Source organism: Macaca mulatta, chromosome 9, assembly GCF_049350105.2.
Source record: "Macaca mulatta isolate MMU2019108-1 chromosome 9, T2T-MMU8v2.0, whole genome shotgun sequence".
NCBI classification, from domain to species: Eukaryota; Metazoa; Chordata; class Mammalia; order Primates; family Cercopithecidae; genus Macaca; species Macaca mulatta.
Genome location: NC_133414.1, coordinates 111,694,100 through 111,721,078, shown reverse-complemented (window position 1 = coordinate 111,721,078; position 26,979 = coordinate 111,694,100). Strand labels below are relative to the sequence as shown.

The window sequence follows — 26,979 nt, the reverse complement described above, 5'->3', positions numbered from 1 at the left end:
GCAAGATGGCAGATAAGATGGAAGAAAACAGCCCACAAGAGACTCTCTGTATTACTTATCTGTTGCTACATAGCAAATTACTCCAAAACTTTGTGGCTTAAAATAACAATAAGCATTATTATCTCTCACAGTTTCTGTGGGTCAGGAATTTGGTTGCCTCTCGACTCAGGATCTTCTCATGAGGTTGCAATCAAGATGTCAGCTGGGGTTATAGTCTGCTAAAGTCTTAGCTGAAACTAGCGAATATCTTTCCAAGATGGCATGCATGGCTGGCAAGTTGATGCTGGGTATTGGTGGGAGGCCCCAGTTTCTTTTCACATGGTTCTTTCCCAGGGCTGCTTGAGTACCTTCATTCCATGGTAGCTGGCTTCCCCCAGGGTGATCCTAAAGAGAATGAGCCAGGTAGAAGCTTTATCCTTTGTATGACCTAGCCTCAGAAGTCAAATATCTTCACTTCTGCCACACATTATTTGTTAAAAGTGAGTCACTAACTCCTAGCCCACATTCAAGGGGAGGGGAATTAGACTCCACCTTTTGAATAAAGAAGTATCAACTAATTTGTAGACATCCTTTTAAATTACCGCAGTCCTTAAAATGAGTTTGGTCAGGGAACTTTTGGATAATGATAATGACATCATCCATGTTCAATTTTGAGTTTTGTGCTATGTTATAATCCTCTTTGGGACCCCAAACCTTCAGTGAAAGTCTGATAACACCACAGCTTTGTTTTGGGGTACTGTGAGGAATGAAGACAGCACAGCAGGGCGATGACAGTATCTGCAGAAAGTAAATTAACAAGTAGGATGATTGAAAATTTGAAAAATACAGAAAATCAATACCACAGGTCATTCAGAGAAGTAAAAGACCCCTCCTCAGAGAGACCAAGGTGAGGGAGGCTGGGGTGGGAGTACAGTATGGCAAACTCTAAAAGCCCATAGTACTTGAACTATGAGCTTGAACTATGAGGCATTGTGAGAAGGGAACGTAATCCCTTCTCTTGGTATCCATCCAAATTTTACTTGAGTGTGGACGCCCTCCTCGTGTATAGCATGTCATTTGAGGATTCTGACTCCACTCCTGGCCCTGGGAATGGCACATGCAAGCCAGGCCTGAGTATTGGAAAAAGTCTCATCCCTTGGTCATAGCTACTGTTTCAGGAGTGGGCACATGACCTAATTCTAGATAAAGAGACATGCTTTCTGAGACAAAAAAAAAAGGGGGGGGGGTGGCATTTGCTTTTCTTAAAGAGCATACAAGAGAACATTTCTCTTCCTTCCTCTGTTTTCTCAGGCCCCCCTGCTTTCTCTCACCAGGACCCCTACCTTTCACCTTGTTCCCTTCCACCTCTCCAGTCAGTCCCTATCTGGGTAAGGGGTCTTCCCTTAAGCTCCAGCAGGTGGAACCCAGTGTTTACATTCTCTTCTATCTCTGCCTCCACCCCATGCAGGATTTTGAGGAATCAGAAAAGAACCTGCTGTTGTATCTGGAAAAACAAAAAGAAGCTCTTTATGTACACATAGGATAAGATCACAGAGAAATATTAATAAGTAAAAACTGACAGTGACCAAAAAATCTAACATCACATATAAAAACTAACTTGAAATAGATCATAGTTCTGGATGTAAGTGCTAAAACGATAAAACTTGTAAAAGAAAATACAGGAGAAAATCTTGGTAGCCTTGAAATTTCTTAGATTCAACAGCAAAAGCAAGACACACACTCACACACCAAAAGAAAACCTTAATAAATTGGTCTCCATTGAAACTAAGATCTAGGCCAGGCATGATGGCTCATGCCTGTAATCTCAGCTCTTTGGGGGGCTGAGGTGGGAGGATTGATTGAGGCCAGGAGTTCACAGCCAGCCTGAGCAACACAATCAGACTCTATCTCTAAAAACAATTTAAAAATAAAAATACATGCCAGGCATGGTGTCACAGACCTCTCATCCTAGTTACTCAGGAGGCTGAGGTGAGAGAATCATGTGAGCCCAGGAGTTCGAGGATGCAGTGAGCTATGACTGTGTCACTGCACTCCAGCCTGGGTGACAGAGTGAGACGCTACCCCCCCCCAAAAAAAAGCAACTAAGATCTACTCCTCTTCGAAACATACTACTAAGAGAATGAAAAGATAAGCCACACAGTGGATTATCCTTCTGTGGGAGAAAATATTTGCAAATCACATATATAGGACTTGTATCTAGAATATGAAAAGAATTCTCAAAATTAAATAAAAGAAAGCAAACAACCCAGGTGCAAATAGATGAAAGATTTGTGCACTTCAAATAAGATATACAGATGGCAAATAAGCCATCTGTTCAAAAGATGTTCAAAATCATTAGTCATTAGAGAAATGCAAATTAAAACTACAATGAGAAGATGGCTGACTAAACACAGGTAGTATGTGCCTCTTTTATGGAGAGGAACCAGAAGAGTAAGTAGATATATTTTAAAGAGATTGTCTAGTAGAGAATGCTAGGACTCACCAGAGAAGTGATGGGAAGCACCAGAAGTAAGGAGAGGGTTTGGGGACTGACTGAGAGCTCCAAGAGGCTCCCCGATGCCGGGAAACAATAAGAGAGAAATACCTAGGGCTCCACACTCCAAAAAGAGCTTTTATGATCTTGGCTATGCAAGAAAACCCCCCAACCAACTTAGGACCTCGGGCCTGATATATGGAGCTGCCTAAAATTGCACAGAGATGTTGCTCCAGAAAAGAAATCCACGTAGAATCCTATAGGCATCTGAGACTAGAGAAGCCTCAGCCAGGCATTATTTTGATAGTCTAGATACCGGGGATCTACAGACATGGCTGTGGCTGTTGCACTACTCCAAAAAGGAGAGGGGAGACCAAGTGCTCTCACGCACCTCTGGGAGAGTCCCTACCACCCTTCTGGGGGCTGCCGTTGAGACTGAGACATGAACCCAGCCAAGGAGGGTCAGGGAAACCAGGCTTTCCTATACATATCTAAGACAATACCACTGCCCTGCAGTGGGCTGACTGAGATGTGTGGATCTCAGTGTGACTGAGATGTCAGTGGATTGCATTTCCCCACAGATTCTTGCCCACACTGCTTGCCTGGAACGTGCCCTACCCTCTCTGGTCCCAGACCCAAGGCACCATTTTGAGAATTTAATGTTGAGCTACATCCTGCCCTTAGGCTGAGTTCAGACTGATAAAGCTGCAGCTGCTGCCCAGCCAAGAACAGACAGGGAAACCAGGCACTCCTACACACACACAGGACAATACCCACTGCCCTGTGGGAGTTCAAAACCAGCCTGGACAACATAGTAAGACCCAATTTCTACAGAAAATTTTTAAAAATTTGCTGGGCATTGTGATGTGCACCTGTAGTCCCAGTTACCCAGGAGGCTGAGGCAGAAGGATTGCTTGAGCCCAGGAGGTTGAGTCTGTGGTGAGCTGTGATCGCACCACTGCACACCAGCCTGGGTGACAGAATGAAAGCCTGTCTGAAAAAGAAAGAAAGAAATTAAGATGGAAATTTTTTTTAAAATTTGAAATGAATGAAAATGAAAGCACAACATACCAAAAACTGTGGGATACAGCAAAAGCAATCCTAAGAGGGAAGTTTATAGCATTAAATATCTACATCCACAAAGTAGACAGATTACAAAATAACAACTTAATGTCACATCTCAAGGAACTAGAACAAGAACAAACCAAACCCAAAGTTAGCAGAAGAAAAGATATAATGAAGATTAGATCATAACTAAATGAAATAGAGACCAAAAAAATCAATGAATGAAAAGTTGCTTATTTGAAAATGTAAACAAAATTGATAAGTCACTAGCTAGACCAAGAAAGAAGAGAGGCGATCCAAATAAACAAATGGATATGAAAAATGAGACATTAAAATGATACCACAGAAATATAAAAGATCATCAGAGGCTATTATGAACAACTACATGCCCACAAACTAGAATACCTAGAGGAAGTGGGTAAATTTTTGGAAACATACAATCTTCTGAGATTCAACTAGGACAGAACTCCTGAACAAACAGAATAATAATGAGTAGTGAGATTGAATCAGTAATAAAAAATCTATCAACAACAACAGAAAAAGCCCAAAACCATATGGATTCACAGCCAAATTCTGCCAAATATACAAATAAGAACTATTGCTAATTCTCCTGAAGCTATTTCAAAAAATAGAGGAAGAGTGAAGTCTCCTTAACTCATTCTACAAGGTCAGTATCATCCTGATACCAAAACAAGACAAGGACATGACAAAAAATGAAAACTATAGACCAGTATCCCTGATGAACATTGATGCAAAAACCCTTAACAAAATATTAGCAAATCAAATCCAACAGCACATCGAAAAGATGATACACCATGATCAGGTAGGATTTATCCCAGGAATGCAAGAATGGTTCAATGTATGCAAATCAATAAATGTGATACATCACATAAACAGAATTAAAGACGAAAACCTATATGATCATTTCAATAGATACAGAAAATGCATTCAACAAGATTCAACATCCCTTCATGATAAAAATCCTCAACAAACTAGGCAGAGAAGAAACATACCTTAACATAATAAGGTCATATATGACAAACCCACAGCCAACATCGCACTTAGTGGAGAAAAATTGAAAGCATTTCCTCTAACTGGAACAGTACAAGGATGCCCACTTTCACCACTCTTATTCAACTTCGTGCTGGAAGTCTTCACCAGGCCAATCAGGCAAGAGAAAAAAATAAAAGGCATCCAAATTGGAAAGAGGAAGTCAAATTATTCCTGTTTGCTGATGATATGATCTTCTATCTAGAAAACCCCAAAGCATCCTCCAAAAAAGCTTTTAGATTTGATAAATGAATGCAGTAGTTTCAGGATACAAAATTAACTTACAGAAATCAGTAGTGTTTCTATACAACAATAACAATCTAGCTGAGGACCATATCAAGAAGGCAATCCTATTTACAGTAGCTACAAAAAAAAAAAAAAAAAAATACCTAGGAATATGTTTAACCAAGGAAGTGAAAGATCTTTATAAGGAGAACTACAAAACATTCATGAAAGAAATTGTAGATTACACAAATGGAAAAACATCCCATGCTTATGGATTGGAAGAATCAATATTGTTAAAATGACCATAGTCCCCAAAGTAATCTACAGATTCAGTGCAATACCTGTCAAATTACCAATGTCATTTTTCACAGAATTATAAAAAACAATCCTAAAATTCATATGTAACCAAAAAAGGGCCTGAATAGCCAGAGCAATCCTAAGCAAAAAGAACAAAGCTCAAGGCATCCATTACTCAGTTTGAATTATACTACAAGGCTATAGTTACCAAAGTAGTAAAGTAGTGTGGTACTGGTATAAGTATATACACACATATCAATGGAATAGGCTGGGTGCAGTGGTGCACGCCTGTAATTCCAGCACTTTGGAAGGCAGAAGGTGGATTACTTGAGGCCAGAAGTTGGAGACCAGCCTGGTCAACATGGTGAAACCTCGTCTCTACTACAAAAAAAAAAAAAAAAAAAAATCAGCTGGGCATGGTGGCACACACCTGTAATCCCAGCTATTTGCAAGGCTGAGGCATGAGAATTGCTTGAGCCTGGGAGGCTGGGGCTACAGTGAGCCGATGTCACTCCACTGCACTCCAGCCTGGTGACAAAGTGAGACTCTGTCTGAAAAAAAAAAAATCAATGGAATAGAATAAAGAACCCAGAAATAAAGCCACATACCTATAACAAACTGATCTTTGACAAGCTCAACAAAAATAAACACTGGGGGAAGGACACCCTATTCAACAAATGGTGCTGGGAAAATTGGATAGCCATATGCAAAAGAATGAAACCACCCATACCTCTCGCCATAAACAAAAATTAAATGAAGATGGATTAAAGAACTAAATGTAATGCCTGAAACTATAAAAATCCTCAAAGAAAATCTGGGAAAAACTCTTCTGGACATTGGCCTAGGCAAAGAATTTGTGACCAAGTCCTCAAAAGCAAACATAGCAAGAACAAAAATAGACAAATGGGACTTGATTAAACAAAAAAAAAATCTCAGCCGGGCGCGGTGGCTCACGCCTGTAATCCCAGCACTTAGGGAGGCCGAGACGGGCGGATCACGAGGTCAGGAGATCGAGACCAGCCTGACTAACACGGTGAAACCCCGTCTCTACCAAAAAAAAATACAAAAAACTAGCCGGGCGAGGTGGCAGGCGCCTGTAGTCCCAGTTACTCGGGAGGCTGAGGCAGGAGAATGGCGTGAACCCGGGAGGCAGAGCTTGCAGTGAGCTGAGATCCGGCCACTGCACTCCAGCCTGGGTGACAGAGCGAGACTCTGTCTCAAAAAAAAACAAACAAACAAACAAAAAAACAAAAACAAAAACAAACAAAAAAAATCTCTACAAAACAAAAGAAACAACAAACAGAGTAAACAGACAACTTACAGAATGGGAGAAAATATTTGCACATTCTGCATACAACAGAGGACTAATATCAATAATCTGCAAGGAACTCAAACAACAAGAAAAAAGCAAATAATCCCATTAAAAATTGTGCAAGGATATGAACAGACATTTTTCAAAAGAAAACATACAAGTGGCCAAAGAATATAAGAAAACGTGTTCAACATCACTAATCATCAGAGAAATGCAACTGAAAACCACAATAAGATACCATCTTACACCAGTCGGAATGGCTATTACTAAAAAGTCAAAATAACAAATGTTGGCAAAGATGTGGAAAAAAGGGAACAATTATACGTTGTTGGTAGGGATGTAAATTAGTACAACCTTTATGGAAAACAGCATGGAGATTTCTTAAAGAACTAAAGATAGAAGTACCACTCAATCCAACAATCCCACAACTGTGTATATGTCCAAATGGAAAGAAATTATTATATCAAAAAGATATCTGCATTAATGTCTTTATTGCAGTACTATTCACAATAACAAGGATGAAATCAAACTATGTCCATCAACAGAAGGTTAGATTAAGAAAATGTATTTTATATATAGCATGGAATACTACTCAGCCATTAGAAATAATAAAATTATATCTTTTCCAGCAACATTGGTGGAACTTGAAGCCACTATCCTAAGTGAAATAGCTCAGAAAATCAAATACAGCATGTTCTCACTTATAAGTTGGAGCTAAACAAAGGGTACCAATGGATATACAGTGTGGACTATTAGACATTGGAGACTACAGAAGGTGGGAGGGTAGGAGGAGGGTTAGGGTTGGAAAATTACCTGTTGGGTACAATATTCACTATTTGGGTGATGGGTACACTAAAAGCCCAGACTTCACCACTACGCAATACATGCATGTAAGAAATCTGTACTTGCCTCTTCTGGGGAGGTTCCAAGATGGCCGAATAGGAACAGCTCCAGTCTACAGCTCCCAGGATGAGCGACACAGAAGACGGGTGATTTCTGCACTTCCAGCTGAGGTACTTGGTTCATCTCACTGGGGCCTGTGGGACAGTGGGTGCAGCCCATGGAGCATGAGCCGAAGCAGGGTGGGGTATCGCCTCACCTGGGAAGCACAAGGGGTTGGAGAATTCCCTTTCCTCGCCAGATCGTACCTGCAAAATTGGGACACTCCCACCCTAATACTGAGCTTTTCCAATGGTCGTAGCAAATGGCACACCAGGAGATTATATCCCGCACCTGGCTCAGAGGGTCTCACACCCACGAGCCTCACTCACTGCTAGCACAGCAGTCTGAGATCAAACTGCAAGGCAGCAGTGAGGCTGGGGTGGGGCGTCTGCCATTGCTGAGGCTTGAGTAGGTAAACAAAGTGACCAGGAATCTTGAACAGGGTGGAGCCCACCACAGCTTAAGGAGGTCTTCCTGCCTCTGTAGACTCCACCTCTGGGGGCAGGCCATAGCTGAACAAAAGGCAGCAGAAACTTCTGCAGACTTCCCTGTCTGACAGATTTGAAGAGAGTAGTGGTTCTCCCATAATGGAGTTTGAAATCTGAGAATAGACAGACTGCCTCCTCAAGTAGGTCCCTGACCCCCAAGTAGCCTAACTGGGAGGCACCTCCCAGTAGGGGCCAACTGACACCTCATATGGACAGGTGACCCTCTGAGAGGAAGCTTCCAGAGGAAGGATCAGGCAGCAACATTTGCTGTTCTGGAATATTTGCTGTTCTGCAGCCTCCGTTGGTGATACCCAGGAAAACAGGGCCTGGAGTGGACCTCCAGAAAACTCCAACAAACCCACAGCTGAGGGTCCTGACTGTTAGAAGGAAAACTAACAAACAGAAAGGACATCCACACCAAAACCCCATCTGTACGCCACCATCATCAAAGAACAAGGTTGATAAAACCACAAAGATGGGGAGAAATGAGAGCAGAAAAGCTGAAAATTCTAACAGAGCGCCTCTTCTCCTCCAAAGGAACATAGTTTCTCACCAGCAGTGGAACAAAGCTGGATGGAGAATGACTTTGACAAGTTGAGAGAAGAAGGCTTCAGATGATCAGTAATAACAAACTTCTCTGAGCTAAAGGAGGATGTTCGAACCCATCACAAAGAAGCTAAAAACCTTGAAAAAAGATTAGACGAATGGCTAACTAGAATAAACAGCATACAGAAGACCTTAAATGACCTGATGGAGCTGAAAACCATGGCACAAAAACTATGTGACACATGGACAATCTTCAGTAGCAGATTCGATCAAGTGGAAGAAAGGGTATCAGTGATTGAAGATCAAATGAATGAAATGAAGTGAGAAGAGAAGTTTAGAGAAAAAAGAGTAAAAAGGAACTAACAAAGCCTCCAAGAAATATGGGACTATGTGAAAAGACCAAATCTACATCTGATTGGTGTACCCGAAAGTGACAGGGAGAATGGAATCAAGTTGGAAAACACTCTTCAGGGTGTTATCCAGGAGAACTTCCCCAACCTAGACAGGCAGGCCAACATTCAAATTCAGGAAATACAGAGAACACCACAAAGATACTCCTCAAGAAGAGCAACTCCAAGACACACAATTGTCAGATTCACCAAAGTTGAAATGAAGAAAAAAATGTTAAGAGCAGCCAGAGAGAAAGATCGGGTTACCCACAGAGGGAAGCCCATCAGACTAACAGCAGATCTCTTGGCAGAAACTCTACAAGCCAGAAGAGAGTAGGGGCCAATATTCAACATTCTTAAAGAACAGAATTTTCAACCCAGAATTTCATATCCAGCCAAACTAAGCTTCCTAAGCGAAGGAGAAATAAAATCCTTTACAGACAAGCAAATGCTGAGAGATTTTGTCACCACCAGGCCTGCCTTACAAGAGCTCCTGAAGAAAGCACTAAATGTGGAAAGGAAAAACCAGTACCAGCCACTGTAAAAACATGCCAACTTGTAAAGACCATTGACGCTAGGAAGAAACTGCATCAACTAACAAGCGAAATAACCAGGTAACATCATAATGACAGGTTCAAATTCACACATAACAATATTAACCTTAAATGTAAATGGGCTAAATGCTCCAGTTAAAAGACACAGACTGGCAAATTGGATAAAGAGTCAACACCTATCAGTGTCTTGTATTCAGGAGACCCACCTCACGGGCAGAGACACACATAGGCTCAAAATAAAGGGATAGAGGAAGATCTACCAAGCGAATGGAAAACAAAAAAAAGCAGGGGTTGCAATCCTACTCTCTGATAAAACAGGCTTTAAAACAACAAAGATCAAAAGAGACAAAGAAGGCCATTACATAATGGTAAAGGGATCAATTCAACAAGCAGAGCTAACTATCCTAAATATATATGCACCCAATACCAGAGCACCCAGATTCATAAAGCAAGTCCTTAGAGACCTACAAAGAGACTTAGACTCCCACACAGTAATAATGGAAGACTTTAACACCTCACTGTCAACATTAGACAGATCAATGAAACAGAAAGTTAACAAGGATATCCAGGAATTGAACTCAGCTCTGCACCAAACGGACCTCATAGACATCTACAGAACTGTCCACCCCAAATCAACAGAATATACATTCCTCTCAGCACCACATGGCACTTATTCAAAAATTGACCACATAGTTGGAAGTAAAGCACTCCTCAGCAAATGTAAAAGAACAGAAATTATAACAAACGGTCTCTCAGACCACAGTGCAATCAGACTAGAACTCAGGATTTAGAAACTCACTCAAAACCGTTCAACTACGTGGAAACTGAACAACCTGCTACTCAATGACTACTGGGTACATAACGAAATGAGGACAGAAATAAAGATGTTCTTTGAAACCAATAAGAACAAAGACAAAACATACCAGAATCTCTGGGACACATGTAAAGCAGTGTGTAGAGGGAAATTTATAGCACTAAATGCCCACAAGAGAAAGCAGGAGAGATCTAAAATTGACACCCTAACATCACAATTAAAAGAACTAGAGAAACAGGAGCAAACATATTCAAAAGCTAGCAGAAGAGAAGAAATAACTAAGATCAGAGCAGAACTGAAGGAGATACAGACACAAAAAGAAACCTTCAAAAAATCAGTGAATCCAGGAGCTGGCTTTTGGAAAAGATCAACAAAATTGATAGACCGCTAGCAAGACTAATAAAGAAGAAAAGAGAAGAATCAAATAGACACAATAAAAAGTGATAAAGGGGATATCATCACTGATCCTACAGAATACAAACTACCATCAGAGAATATGATAAACACCTCTAGGCAAATAAATAGAAAATCTAGAAGAAATGGATAAATTCCTGGACACATACACCCTCCCAAGACCAAACCAGAAAGAAGTCGAATCCCTGAGTAGACCAAAAACAGGATCTGAAATTGAGGCAATAATTAAGAGCCTACCAACAAAAAGAGTCCAGGACAAAACAGATTCACAGCCGAATTCTACCAGAGGTACAAAGAGGAGCTGGTACCATTCCTTCTGAAACTATTCCAATCAATAGAAAAAGAGGGATCCTCCCTAACTCGTTTTATGAGGCCAGCATCATCCTGATACCAAAGCCTGGCAGAGACACAACAAAAAAAGAGAATTTTAGACAAATGTCCCTGATGAACATCGATGCAAAAATCCTCAATAAAATACTGGCAAACCGAATCCAGCAGCATGTCAAAAAGCTTATCCACCATGATCAAGTGGGCTGCATCCCTGGGATGTAAGACTGGTTCAACATATGCAAATCAATAAACGTAATCCATCATATAAACAGCAACAAAGACAAAAACCACATGATTATCTCAATAGATGCAGAAAAGGCCTTTGACAAAATTCAACAGCCTTCATGCTAAAAACTCTCAATAAACAAGATATTGATGGAAAGTATCTCAAAATAATAAGAGCTATTTATGACAAACCCACAGCCAATATCATACTGAATGGCCAAAAACTGGAAGCATTCCCTTTGAAAACTGGCACAAGACAGGGATGCCCTCTCTCACCACTCCTATTCAACATAGTGTTGGAAGTTCTGGCCAGGGCAATCAGGCAGGAGAAAGAAATAAAGGGTATTCAATTAGGAAAAGAGAAAATCAAATTGTCCCTGTTTGCAGATGACATGATTGTATATTTAGAAAACCCCATTGTCTCAGCCCAAAACCTTCTTAAGCAGGTAAGCAACTTCAGCAAAGTCTCGGGATACAAAATCAATGTGCAAAAATCACAAGCATTCCTATACACCAATAACAGACAAACAGAGAGCCAAATCATGAGTGAACTCCCATTCACAATTGCTTCAAAGAGAATAAAATACCTAGGAATCCAACTTACAAGGGATGTGAAGGACCTCTTCAAGGAGAACTACAAACCACTGCTCAATGAAATGAAAGAGGACACAAACAAATGGAAGAACATTCCATGCTCATGGATAGGAAGAATCAATATCGTGAAAATGGCCGTACTGCCCAAGGTAATTTATAGATTCAATGCCATCCCCATCAAGCTACCAATGACTTTCTTCACAGAATTGGAAAAAACTACCTTAAAGTTCATATGGAACAAAAAAAGAGCCCACATTGCCAAGACAATCCTAAACCAAAAGAACAAAGCTGGAGGCATCATGCTACCTGACTTCAAACTGTACTACAAGGCTACAGGAACCAAAACAGCATGGTACTGGTACCAAAACCAAGATATAGATCAATGGAACAGAACGGAGTCCTCAGAAATAATACCACACATCTACAATCATCTGATCTTTGACAAACCTGACAAAAACAAGAAATGGGGAAAGGATTCCCTGTTTAATAAATGGTGCTGGGAAAACTGGCTAGCCATATTTAGAAAACTGAAACTGTATCCCTTCCTTACACCTTATACAAAAATTAATTCAAGATGGATTAAAGACTTAAATGTTAGATCTAAAACCATAAAAAACCCTAGAAGAAAACTTAGGCAATACCACTCAGGACATAGGCATGGGCAAGAACTTCATGACTAAAGCACCAAAAGCAATGGCAACAAAAGCCAAAATTGACAAATAGGATCTTATTAAACTAAAGAGCTTCTGCACAGCAAAAGAAACTATCATCAGAGTGAACAGGCAGCCTACAGAATGGGAGAACATTTTTGCAATCTACCCATTTGACAAAGGGCTAATATCCAGAATCCACAAAGAACTTAAACAAATTTATAAGAAAAAACCAACCCCATCAAAAAGTGGGCAAAGGATATGAACAGACACTTCTCAAAAGAAGACATTTATGCAGCCAACAGACACATGAAAAAATGCTCATCATCACTGGCCATCAGAGAAATGCAAATCAAAACCACAATGAGATACCATCTCACACCAGTTAGAATGCGATCTTTAAAAAGTCAGGAAACAACAGGTGCTTGAGAGGATGTGGAGAAACAGGAACACTTTTACACTGTTGGTGGGACTGTAAACTAGTTCAACCATTGTGGAAGACAGTGTGGTGATTCCTCAAGGATCTAGAACTAGAAATACCATTTCACCCAGCCATCCCATTATTGGGTATATACCCAAAGGATTATAAATCATGCTGCTATAAAGACACATGCATACGTATGTTTATTGTGGCACTATTCACAATAGCAAAGACTTGGGACCAACCCAAATGTCCATCAATGATAGACTGGATTAAGAAAATGTGGCTTATATACACCATGGAATACTATGTAGCCATAAAAAACGATGAGTTCATGTCCTTTGTAGTGACATGGATGAAGCTGGAAACCATCATTCTGAGCAAACTATCACAAGGACAGAAAACCAAACGCCACATATTCTCACTCATAGGTGGGACTTGAACAATGAGAACACTTGGACACAGTATGGGGAACAACACACACCAGGCCTGTCATGGGGTGGCGGGAGTGGGGGGGAGGGATAGCGTTAGGAGATATACCTAATGTAAATGACGAGTTAATGGGTGCAGCACACCAACATGGCACATGTATACATATGTAACAAACCTGCACGTTGTACACATGTACCCTAGAACTTAAAAAGTATAATAAAAAAGAAGAAATCTGCACTTGTATCCCCTAAATATATAAACATTAAAACAAAAATTTAAGAGTAAAAAATAAAACCACAATGAGATACTACATATTCTCTAGAATGAATATATTCAAACGCCATACAATAATTTGCTTAGAATGTGGTACCATGTGCTACCATGTCATGAAGACACAAGCATCTCTCTGGAGACGCCCACATGGGGAGAAACTGAGGCCTCCTGCCAATAGCCATAATCAACTTGCCAGTTGTGTGAGTGAGCCACTGTGGAAGTGCATTCTCTATCCCCAGTCAATCCTTCAGGTGTCTGTAGCCTTAGCCAATTATATCAAATGCCACATCCACGGAAACTGATAATTAATATTTATTGTTTTAAGCTACTAAGTTTTGTGGTAATTTGTTATGGAGTGATGGATAACTAATATACAACAATATAGGATTAGAAAATAATAACGTATACATTGGCTGGCACATAGTGAGCTGCTCATAAAAGTAAGCTGTCAGTTACCATCGTTGTATAATACATGCATGTCCTTTTTCACCAGAGATTTCAAGTTTCTTGAAAAGCAGGACTACAGCTTCCTAGGTTTTTGTTTTCTTCTTTTGTACTCTTTGCCCCTCCTTATCCTTCTCAGTCCCTTAACATACTACTGGGTACATACATAACTGAAGCCTGATAAGTAAGTCACGAAGTAAGTGAATTAAATCCAAAGGTTATGTGATTTACCTTTGTCACTATGAGAATAACTTTCCATTTCCTAAAATATGGGATTATCTCTTTTGATGCAGTTGATGTAAATGCCTAGGCTGTGTGTGTGTGTGTGTGTGTGTGTGTGTGTGTGTGTGTGTGTGTACCCATGGGCCTGGCCCAGTCCTTGGAGTAAGATCAGTGCCAAGAACGTAGCCTGGGGTGGAGTAGGGGGATTGGCGGGGGCAGGGAGCAAGGAGATTTCATGAAGCAATGAGGTTGAGTAAGAGTTATTACCTAGTGGATCAAGTTTGGTCCTCCCCAGGGAATTTTTTTTTTTAGATTGAGTTTAAAATTGGGCATTCCTTGAAATTGAGAAAATGGGATTTATTTTATTTTTTAAAAAATTTTCCATAGGTTATTGGGGTATAGGTGGTATTTGGTTACATAAGTCCTTTTGTGGTGATCTGTGAGATTTTGGTACACTCATCACCCGTGCAATATACACTGCACCTTATTTGTAGTCTTTTATCCCTCACCCCGCTCCCACCCTTACCCCCAAGTTCCCCAAATCTATTGTATCATTCTTATGGCTTTGCGTCCTCATAGCTTAGCTCCCACATATCAGTGAGAACATATAATGTTTGGTTTTCCATTGCTAAGTTACTTCACTTAGAATAATGGTCTCCAATCTTATCTAGGTGGATGCAAATGCCATTGGTTCATTCCTTTTTATGGCTGAGTAGTATTCCATCATATATATATGATTGAGAAACATATATATATTTATATATGTTGATAAATATATATATTTATATATGTTGAGATATATACTATGTGTTGAGAAATATGTATATATATTTATATATGTTGAGAAATATATATATATATATCAATCACAGTTTCTTTATCCACTCATTGATTGATGGGCATTTGGGTTGGTTCCACGATTTTACAATTGCAAATTGTGCTGCTGTAAACATGTGTGTGCAAGTATCTTTTTCATACAATGACTTATTTTCCTCTGAGTAGATACCCAATAGTGGGATTGCTGGATCAAGGGGTAGTTCTACTTTTAGTTCTTTGAGGAATCTCCACACTGTTTTCCGTAGTGGCTGTACTAGTTTACATTCCCACCAAGCAGTGTAGAAGTGTTCCCTGATCACTGCATCCATACCAACATCTACTGTTTTTTAATGTGTTTATTATGGCCATTCTTGCAGGAGTAAGGTGGTATCACATTGTGGTTTTGATTTGCATTTCTCTGATCATTAGTGATGTTGAGCATTTTTTCATATGTTTGTTGGCCATTTGTATATCCTCTTTTGATAATTGTCTATTCATGTCCATAGCCCACTTTTTGATAGGATTGTTTGTTTTTTTCTTAGTGATTTGTTTGAGTTCATCGTAGATTCTGGATAGTAGTCCTTTGTCAGATGTATAGATTGTGAATATTTTCTCCCACTCTGTGGGTTGCTGTTTACTCTGCTGAATGTTCCTTTTGCTGTGCAAAAGATCTTTAGTTTAATTAGTCTCAGCTAATTATCTTTTTTAAAATTGTATTTGCTTTAGTGTTCTTGGTCATGAAGTCCTTGCCTAAGCCAATGTCTAGAAGGGTTTGTCCAATGTTATCTTCTGTAATCTTACAGTTTCTTGTCTTAGATTAAATTCTTAATCCATCTTGAGTTGATTTTTGTATAAGGTGAGAGAGGAGGATCCAGTTTCATTCTCCTACATGTGGCTAGCTAATTATCCCACATTCTCCTACATGTGGCTAGCCAATTATTACCATTTGTGGAAAAGGGTATCCTTTTCCCCATTTTATGTTTTTGTTTGCTTTATCGAAGATCAGTTGACTGTATCTGGGATTATTTCTGGGTTCTTTATTCTGTTCCATTTGTCTATGTGCCATTTTATACTAGTACTGTGCTATTTTGGTGACGATGGCCTTTTAATATAGTTTGAAATCAAGTAGTGTGATGCCTCCAGATTTGTTCTTTTTGCTTAGTCTTACTTTGGCTATGCAGGCTCTTTTTTGGTTCCATATGAATTTTAGAATCGTTTTTTCTAATTCTGTGAAGAATGATGATGGTATTTTGATGGGGATTGCATTGAATTTGTAGATTGCTTTTGGCAGTAAGATGATTTTCACAATATTGATTCTGCCCACCCATGAGCATGGGATGTGTTTCCATTTGTTTGTGTCATCTATGATTTATTTCAGCAGTGTTTTGTAGTTTTCCTTGTAGAGGTCTTTCGCCTCCTTGGTTAAGTATATTCCTAAGTTATTTGTTTGTTTTTGTTTTTGCAGCTATTGTAAAAGGAGTTGAGTTCCTGATTTGATTCTCCGCTTGGTCGCTGTTGGTGTATAGGAGAGCTACTGATTTGTGTACATTAATCTTGTATCCAGAAACTTTGCTGAATTCTTTTATCGGTTCTAGGAGCTTTCTGGAGGAGACTTTAGGGTTTTCAAGGTAAACGAACAGTGGCAGCTTGATTTCCTCTTTACCAATTTGAATGCCCTTTCTTTCTCTTGTCTGATTGCTTTGGCTGGGACTTCCAGTACTATGTTGAAGAGGAGTGGTGAGAGAGGGCAACCCTGTCTTGCTCCATTCCCTCAGAGGGAATGCTTTCAACTTTTCCCCATTCAGTATAATGTTGGCTATGTGTTTGTCATAGATGGCTTTTATTACATTGAGGTATGTCCCATGTATGCCGATTTTGCTGAGAGTTTTAATCATAAAGGGAGGCTGGATTTTGTCAAATGCTTTTTCTGCATCTATTGAGATGATCATGTGATTTGTTTTTAATTCTGTTTATGTGGTGTATCACATTTATTAACTTGTGTATGTTAAACCATCCCTGCATCCCTGGTATGAAACCCACTTGCTCATGGTGTATTATCTTTTTACACTATTGGACTCAATTAGCTAGTATTTTGTTAAGGATTTTAGCGTCTATGTTTATCAGGGATATTGGTCTGTAGTTTTCTTTTTTGGTTACTTCCTTTCCTGGTTTTGGTATTAGGGTGATGCTGGCTTCATAGAATGAATTAGGGAGGGTTCTTTCTTTCTCTATCTTGTGGAATAGTGTCAAAAGGATTGGTACCAATTCTTCTTTGAATGCCTGATAGAATTCTGCTGTGAATTCATCTGGTCCTAGACTTTTTTGTTGTTGGTAATTTTTAAATTACCATTTCAATCTCACTGCTTATAATTAATCTGTTCAGGGTACCTAATTATTCCTGACTTAAGCTAGGAGGGTTATATTTTTCCAGGTATTTATCCATCTCTTCTGTGTTTTTTAGGTTATGTGCATAAAGGTGTTCATAGTAGCCTGGAATGATCTTTTGTATTTCAGCAGTGTCAGTTGTAATATCTCCTGTTTTATTTCTCACTGAGGTTATCTGGATTTTCTATCTTCTTTTCTCAGTTAATCTTCTTATTTTCTTGGTTAATCTTGCTAATGATCTATCAATTTTATTTATCTTTTCAAAGAACCAGCTTTTGTTTCATTTATCTTTTGTATTTGTTTGTTTGTTTGTTTCCATTTTGTTTAGTTCTGCTCTGATCTTGGATATTTCCTTTCTTCTGCTGTGTTTGCGTTTGGTTTGTTCTTGTTTCTCCAGTTCCTTGAGATGTGACCTTAGAATGTCAGTTTGTGCTCTTTCAGTCTTTTTGATGTAGGCGTTTAGGGCTATGAACTTTTCTCTTAGCACCACCTTTTATAGGTTGTGTCATTATTGTCATTCAGTTTGAAGAATTTTTAAATTTCCATTCGTTTTTTAACCCAATGCTCATTTGGGAGCAGGTTATTTTATTTACATGTACTTGCATGGTTTTGAAGGTTCCTTTTGGAGTTGGTTTCCAGTTTTATTCCACTGTGGTCTGAGAGAGTGATTGATATAATTTCAATTTTCTTAAATTTATTGAGGCTTGTTTTATGGCCTATCATATGGTCTATCTTGGAGAAAGTTCTATGTGCTGTCTGAGGTTGTTGGATGAAATGTTCTGTATATATCTGTTAAGTTCATTTGTTCCAAGGTATAGTTTAAATCCATTGTTTCTTTGTTGACTTTCTGTCTCTTGATGACATGTCTAGTGCCATCAGTAGAGTATTGAAGTACCCACTATTATTGTGCTGGTGTCTATCTCATTTATTAGGTCTATTAGTAATTGCTTTATAAATTTGGGAGCTCTGGTGTTAGGTGCACATATGTTTAGGATTGTCCTGTTGGACAAGGACTTTGACCATTATATAATCTCCGTCTTTGCCTCTTTTAACCACTGTTGCTTAAAGTTTGTTTTGTCTGATATAATAATAGCTGCCCCACTTGTTTTTGGTGTTCATTTGCGTGAAATGCCTTTTTCCACCCCTTTACTTTAAGTTTATGTGAGTCCTTATGTGTTAGGTGAGTCTCCTGAAGGCAGCAGATAGTTGGTTGGTGAGTTCTTTTTTATTATTTTATTTTTATTTTTATTTATTTTATTATTATTATTATTATTTTGAGATGGAATCATGCTCTGTTGCCCAGGCTGGAGTGCAGTGGCATGATCTCTGCTCACTGCAACCTCTGCCTCCCAGGTTCAAGTGATTCTCCTGCCTCAGCCTCCCGAGTAGCTGGAACTACAGGTGTGTGCTACCACACCAAGCTAATTTTTGTATTTTAGTAGAGACAGGGTTTCACTGTGTTAGCCAGGATGGTCTCGATCTCCTGACCTCATGATCTGCCCACCTTGGCCTCCCAAAGTGCTGGGATTACAGGCATGAGCCACCGTGCCCAGCATTTGGTGAGTTCTTATCCATTCTGCAGCTCTGTATCTTTTAAGTGGAGCATTTAGGCCTTTTACATTCAATGCTAGTATTGAGATGTGAGGTAATGTTGCATTCACTGTGCTTTTTTGTGGCCTGTGTACCTTGGTTTTTTTGTTTCAGGCTTTGCCTTTTAACTAGTATTTTTGTTTTATAGGTCCTGTGTGATTTATGCTTTAAAGAGATTTTGTTTTGATGTGTTTCCAGGATTTGTTTCAAGATTTAGAGCTCCTTTTAGCAGTTCTTGTAATGGTGGCTTTGTAGTGGCGAATTCTCTCAGCATTTGTTTGTCTGGAAAAGGCTATCTCTTTCCTTCATATATGATGCTTAGTCTTGCTGGATACAAAATTTTTGGCTGATAATTGTTTTTTTTGAGGAGGCTGATGATAGGGCCCCAAACCCTTCTGGCTTGTAGGGTTTCTGCTGAGAAATCTGCCATTAATCTGATGGGTTTTCTTTATAGGTTACCTGGTGCTTTTGTCTCACTTAAGATTCTTTCCTTCATCTTAACTTTAGATAACCTGATGACAATGTTGCCTAGGTAATGATCCTTTTGTGATGAATCTTCCAGGTTTTCTTTTTGTTTCTTGTATTTGGATGTCTAGGTCTACACCAAGGCCAGGAAAGTTTTCATCAATCATTTCCCCAAATATGTTTTCCAAACTTTTACATTTCTCATCTTCCTCAGCAACACTGATTTTTCTTAGGTTTGGTCATTTAACAGAATCCCAGACTTCTTGGAGGTTTTGTTCATAGTTTCTTAATCTTTTTTCTTTGTCTTTGTTTGATTGGGTAAATTCAAAGACCTTGTCTTTGAGTTCTGAATTTCTTTCTTCTACTTGTTCAATTCTATTGCTGAGACTTGTTCAATTCTATTGCTGAGACTTTCCAGAACATTTTACATTTCTATAAGTGTGTTCTATAAGTGTGTTCGATATTTCCTGAAATTTTGATTGTTTTTTCTTTATGCTATCTATTTCCTTGAATATTTCTCCTTTCACTTCTTGTATCATTTTTTTTTTTTTTTTTATTTCCTCGCATTGGGCTTCACCTTTCTCTGGTGCCTCCCTGAATAGCTTAATAACTAACCTCCTAAATTCTTTTTCAGGTAAATCAGGGATTTCTTCTTGGTTTGGATCCATTGCTGGTGAGCTAGTGTGATTTTTTGAGGGTGTAAAAGAGACTTGTTTTGTCATATTACCAGACTTGGTTTTCTGGTTCCTTCCATTTGGGTAGGCTCTGTCAGAGGGAAGGTCTAGGGCTGAAGGCTGTTGTTCAAATTCTTTTGTCACACAGGGCATTCCCTTGATATAGTACTCTCCCCCTTTCCTATGAATCTGGCTTCCTGTGAGCCAAGCTGCAATGATTGTTATCTCTTTTCTGGGTCTAGCCACCCAGCAAGTCTACCCAGCCCCAGGCTGGTACTGGGAATTATCACAGAGTCCTGTGATGTGAACTGTCTGTTGGTCTCTCAGCCAAGGATACTAGCACCTGTTCCAGTTGAGGTGGCAGGGAGGTGAAGTGGACTCTGTGGGGATTCTTAGCTTTGGTGGTTTAGTGCTTTATTTTTGTGCTGGTTGGCCTCCTGCTGGGAGGTGTTGCTTTCCAGAGAGCATCAGCCGTGGTAGTATGGAGAGGAACCTGTGGTGAGTGGTGCCCTAGAACTCCTGAGTTTATGCTCTTTGTCTTTGGCTACTAGGGTGGATAGGGAAGGCTCATAGGTCTGCCTAGGCTTTTTTTTTTTTTTTTTTTTTTTCATAAGACACAGTCTCCCTTTCTCACCCAGGCTGGAGTGCAATGGCACATGATCTCAGTTCACTGCAACCTCCGCCTCCCCGGTTCATGCCATTCTCCTGCCTCAGCTTCCCAAGTGGCTGGGATTACAGGTGCACACCACCACACCCAGCTAATTTTTTGTATTTGTAGTAGAGATGGGGTTTTGCCATGTTGGCCAGGCTGGTCTCGAACTCCTGACCTCAGATGATCCACCTGCCTCAGCCTCCCAAAGTGCTGGGATTACAGATGTGAGTCACCGTGCCTGGCCTGCCTAGGCTTTTATATGCTCGTTTGTATTAAGTAAGTTGTGAAGTCAAGAAAGGCTAAGTAATAAAGAGAAAAGAGCTGGTTGATTAAAAGGAGGCAATGAAGAAATTAGCATTGGATAAGGCAGAAGACCAGGTGTGAGTGTTGGGAATGTGCCCATAATAAAAATGTAGTAATAAATTGGAATAGGACCTGGAGAACAGCCAGGAAAATCACGCACACAGATAACTTGGGGATTCAAGGCTTATGGGTTTGAGGCCAACTTTTTTTTTTTTTTTTAAGGAAAATGTTGTTGTGTCCATGTTTGCTGCCTCCATAACTGGCTAGTTGCTTTGATAATGCATCCCATATGTATAAAGCATTCAATACTACAGAGCACTAAAAATACATCACATCTACTTCCATAAACAACTCAAAATTTATGCCGTGCTGACAGCTTATCGTTTTTGTATGTTAAGGATGGTAGACCATTATGTTATTTGATAGCATTCAAGGAAAGCTTTGTAATTCTAGCCATTTCACTTAAGAATTTAGTCTACTATTTATGATACAAAGTCCATGCAATAACTAAGGTCACATATGACCTAGTCCCAAAGTAAGGATGTTATTGTAGGAAGAAAGGGAGGCTAATTGTGAGACACCCAAAATTTGGTGCTGTAGTTTAGCAACAAGTTGATTGTCTAAACAAGCAAAAGTTCCTTGCTCACAGTTGACCTGAAAAAAAGAAGAAGAAAAAATAAAAGCAAAGGACTGTAACTATGATAATTTTGGTTTCTTGCTTTGGAGTTATGTGATGTGATGCCATTGATTTCTGTGATGGTGGATGGACAGATATAAAGGAAAAAATAAGTAATCATTATAATAATAATAATAATAATAGTCCACATTTGTTGAGTTCTAACTATAGTATATGTTATGCCTGATAGTATACTAAGCATTTAGCATTCTTTTTGTAATTTAATCCTCAAACAATCCAGTGAAGTACAGTTGTCCCTCAGTATCCATGGGGGACCGGTTCTAGGACACACACCCACCCCCACCAGCCTCCACAGATACCAAAATCTGCAGATGCTCAAGTCACTAATGTAAAGTGACATAGTATTTGCAAATAACCTACACACATCCTCTCATCTACTTTAAATAATCTCTAGATTACTTATAATACCTAACACAATGTAAATGCTATGTAAATAGTCATTATAGTTTATTGCTTAAAAAATAACATACTGAGCATGTTCAGTGCAGATGCATTTTTTCCCACTATTTTCTGTCCCAGTTGGTTGAATTCACGAATGCAGAACCCATGGATACAGAGGGCATTCTATGCAGGCTATTAGAGTATTATTACTGCTTTACAGATGAGGAAAGTGAAGCTTAGGTCAAGTAAGGGAACTGCACTACCCTGGGCTACCCTTCTCGTTCTCATTTTCTGATGAGGAGTCATGACCAAAGCAAAGATAGGATGAGTCAGAGATGAGTCTTTCTGTTTATACTTTTTAAAAATCATTTTTACTAACTCTATTTTGTTATTTTATTACCTTGATCTGGAGAGGCAGCAGACTGTGTATTTAAGAGTTTACACTCTGAAGTCAGGCAGATCAAAGCAATGACTTCTGAGAAAGAAAAATAAATAAAATGTTAAATAAGATACAATATAAAATTAAATAAAATAAACGAAGTCAGGAGACCAGTGTTTGAAAGCTAGCTTCACCACTTACCAGCTGCGTTACCTTGAGGAAGTTGTTTCTTACAGCTCATTTCCTTATCTATAAAATATGAATAATAGCTCAGCTTCTAGGGTTGCTGCCCTCAATCTTTTTTTCACAGAAACCAGTGACCTTTTCAAAATGCAAAATTGACCATGTTGCCCAAGTTCAACTTAAAATTCCATAATGGAATCCCATTGTTCTTAAAATATAAACTAATCCCTTGAAACCTGACTTTCAAAGCCTCTCAAGGACTGCTCCTTACTACTTCCCAGGACTCAGACATGCTTCATTTGGCCCCACAAACACTGTTCTTGTCTTATCACCACAGGACTTCGGCTATTACGTTCTCTTTGTCCAGAAAGTTCTGCCTCCCTTACTCCTTCCACCATCCTTCCATCTGATGTAACCTAATTAACTCTTCTTATCTTTAAATTAATCTTACTTCAAATGTCATTTTGCTTGTGTGACATAACCCCCTAGACTAAGTTAAGTCCCCTTAACATATGGTTTTAGTATATCATGTGCCTTTCCTTCATCTCACACATCCCAGTTGTAATTTTACATTTGTGAATCTTTGGTTAACGCCTGTCTTCCCCAGAAGTTTTTAAGCTCCACCAGAGAAGAGACCATGCATGGATTTATGCATCTTGTATCCCTAGGACTTCGTTTAAGGCCTGGCACATATTGAGAGAATAAATGAATTGGCTAGCACTATTAAGCTTTGCTGCCCCCTGCTGAGTCATGGCTTTTAGCCTATTAATTAGCACCAATTGGATGTTCGGAACTAGTATGGTGATATCATAGCAGTATTTTTCAAATGACCTGCTTATAAAATGCAGATTCTCATGCCTCACTCTGAAAGATGATTTTTTAGGCCTATGTTAGGGTCAAAAAGTTTGCATGGGCCGAGTGTGGTGGCTCACGCCTGTAATCCCAGCACTTTGAGAGGCTGAGGCGGGTGGATCACTTCAGGTCAGGAGTTCAAGACCAGCCTGGCCAATGTGATGAAATCCCATGTCTACCAAAAATATTTTTTAAAAATTTGCCAGGCATGGTGGTGCACATCGTTAATCCCAGCTACTTGGGAGGCTGAGGCAGGAGAATTGCTTGAACCCCGGGGGCAGAGTTTGCAGTGAGCTGAGATCTGTACCACCACACTCCAGCTAGGGTGACAGAATGAGACTCCTTCTCATAAAGAAAAGAAAAAGTTTGCATCGAAGCTCCCCTGGATGATTTGAGAGCCACTGGTACATAAGGAAGGAAAGAAGAGGAAGAAACTGCTTTACAGTCTCACTACCCTTTTTTTTTCCCCTCTTCTTTTTTGAGCTGGAGGTTTCCCTGTGGTGCCCAGGCTGGTCTTGAACTCCTGGGCTCAAGTGATCCACCCACCTTGGCCTCCCAAAGGGTTGGGATTACAGGTGTGAGCCACTGTGCCTGGCCAAATTAACCACTTTAAAGTGGACTATTCGGTGGCATTTAGTACATTCACAATGTTGTACAACCACTACGTCTACCTAGTTCTGACTCATCACCCTGACAGGAAACCCCAACCCCATTAAGCAGTTATTCTCATTCTCCTCTGCCTGCTGCATCTGGTAACCACCAATCTGTGTTCTGTCTCTATAGAGGTATCTATTCTGGATATTTCATGTAAATGGAATAGTATGTGACCTTTTGCATTTGGCTTCTTTCAAGATTCATTCACATTGTAGCATGTATCAGTTCTTTGTTTCTTTCTATGGTTGAATTATATTCATTGCATGTATACACAATTTGTTTATCCATTATTTGTCTGATGGACATTTGGACTGTTTCCACCTTTTGCCTAATGTGAAAAGTGCTGCTGTGAACATGCATGTACTTGCTTGAGTACCTATTTTCAGTTCTTCTGGATATTGTCTTAGTCTATTTTGCGTTGCTATAAAGGAATACCTGAGGTTGGGTAATTTATAAAGAAAAGAGGTTTATTTGGCTCACGGTTGTGCAGGTTATACAAGAAGCAGGAAATCGGCATCTCCCCAGCTTCTGGGGAGGGCCTCAGGCTGCTTCTGCAGAGATCACATGACAAGAGATGAGGCAAGGGGCATGGGGCGGTCGGGTGGGGGTGTGCCAGGCTCTTTTTAATAACCAGCTCTCTCTGAAAGTAATAGAATGAGAACTCACTCACACCTGTCCCCCACAGAGGGCATTAATCTATTCATGAGGGATCTAGTCCCATGACTCAAACACCTCCCAATAGGCCCACCTGGAACACTGGAGATCAAATTTCATCATGAGATTTGGAGGGGACAGACATTCATTGGACTGGGCGCCATGGCTCACGCCTGCAATCCCAGCACTTTGGGAGGCTGAGGCGAGCAGATCACCTGAGGTCGGGAGTTCAAGACCAGCCTGACCAACATGGAGAAACCCCGTCTCAACTAAAAATTAATTAGCCAGGCATGGTGGCGCATGCCTGTAATCCCAGCTACTTGGGAGGCTGAGGCAGGAGAATCGCTTGGACATGGGAGGCAGAGGTTGCGGTGAGCATTCAAATTATAGCAGACATATATCTAGGAGTGGAATTCCTGGGTCATATGGTAATTCTATGTTTAACTTTTTGAGGAACTGCCAAACTGTTTTCCATAGTGGCTGAATGATTTTGCATTCTCACCAGCAATGTATGAGGGTTCCAATTTCCTCAATGGTTGTTATTTTCTTGCCAATGGTTGTTATTTTCAACAATCATTGTGGTGGTTTTTTTGTTTGTTTTTGAGGCAGAGTTTTGCTCTTTTTGTGCAGGCTGGAGTGCAATGGCATGATCTCAGCTCACCACAACCTCTGCCTTCTGTGTTCAAGCGATTCTCCTGCTTCAGCCTCCTGAGTAGCTGGGATTACAGGCATGCACCACCAGGCCCAGCTAATTAATTTTTAATAGAGACGGGGTTTCTCCATGTTGGTCAGGCTGGTCTTGAACTCCCGACCTCGGGTGATCCACCCACCTCAGCCTCCCAAAGTGCTGGGATTGCAGGCGTGAGCCATGGCACCCAGCCCAATGATCGTGTTTTTTATTATAGCCATCCTCATAGGTATGAAGTGGCATAGCCAATAATCTTTTGACAAAGGAAAATGAAAAGCCTGGATAAACATTCAAAAAAATATAAAAGACAAATTTGTTTTTGACATATTTTCCTTTTACTTGATGGCATAATGTCGATCTATGAAAACATGTAAACATGTACTTTCCCCATACTTTTCCTAGAAATGATGCAAAATATAAAATTGAAACTCAAGTTGAGACATGAATAAATGAGGAATATTACTCAGCTTTTTCTTGTTTCTGACCAGAGAGGGATCATTGCCCTTTATTTCTTCCCAGCAAAAAATAAAAATTGTAAGTCTTGAATATCATAGTCCCAAGAAAGATAAGCCACAAACCTTGCCATGAATGTGCCACTTAAATGAAATAAGGCTCTTTCACCTTTAATATTTAATTACACTCTCTTTACTTTGCTCTCAGGAGAATCTCCCTCCAGAAGCAACGTATTCTTTGAAAATAGTCAGAGATTGGAATCAGTGATGTAAATCAAAAACTCACTGCTCTGTTCTCACTTATTTGTGGGATCTAAAAATCAAAACGATTGAACTCATGGACATAGAGAGTAGAAGGATGGTTACCAGAGGCTGGGAAGGGTGGCAGGGAGCTTGCAGGGGGTAAGAATGGTTAATGGGTCCAAAAAAAAAAAATTGAAAGAATGAATTAGACCTACTATTTGACAGCAAAATAGGGTGACTATAGTCGATAATAACTTAATTGTACATTTTAAAATAACTTAAAAGTGGGGAGGATAGGCCGGGCGCGGTGGCTCAAGCCTGTAATCTCAGCACTTTGGGAGGCTGAGACGGGCGGATCACGAGGTCAGGAGATCGAGACCAGCCTGGCTAACACGGTGAAACCCCGTCTCTACCAAAAAAATACAAAAAACTAGCCGGGCGAGGTGGCGGGAGCCTGTAATCCCAGCTACTTGGGAGGCTGAGGCAGGAGAATGGCGTAGACCTGGGAGGCAGAGCTTGCAGTGAGCTGAGATCCGGCCACTGCACTCCAGCCTGGGCGACAGAGCAAGACTCCATCTCAAAAAAAAAAAAAAAAAAAAGTGGGCAGGGTATGGTAGCTCATGTCTGTAATCCCATCAGTTTGGGAGGCTGAAGTGGGAGGATCACTTGAGCTCAGGAGTTTGAGACCAGTCTAAGCAACATAATGTGACCTTGTCTCTACTAAAATTCAAAAAAATTAGCCGGATGTATT

General features: G+C 40.0%; 1 protein-coding gene across 1 annotated transcript in view; it reads left to right on the top strand.

The window, feature by feature from the left end:
* The window catches only part of LOC144331448 (uncharacterized), a 42,861-nt gene that overhangs the window by 6,332 nt on the left and 9,550 nt on the right, over window positions 1-26,979 (top strand). The window lies entirely within an intron of this gene.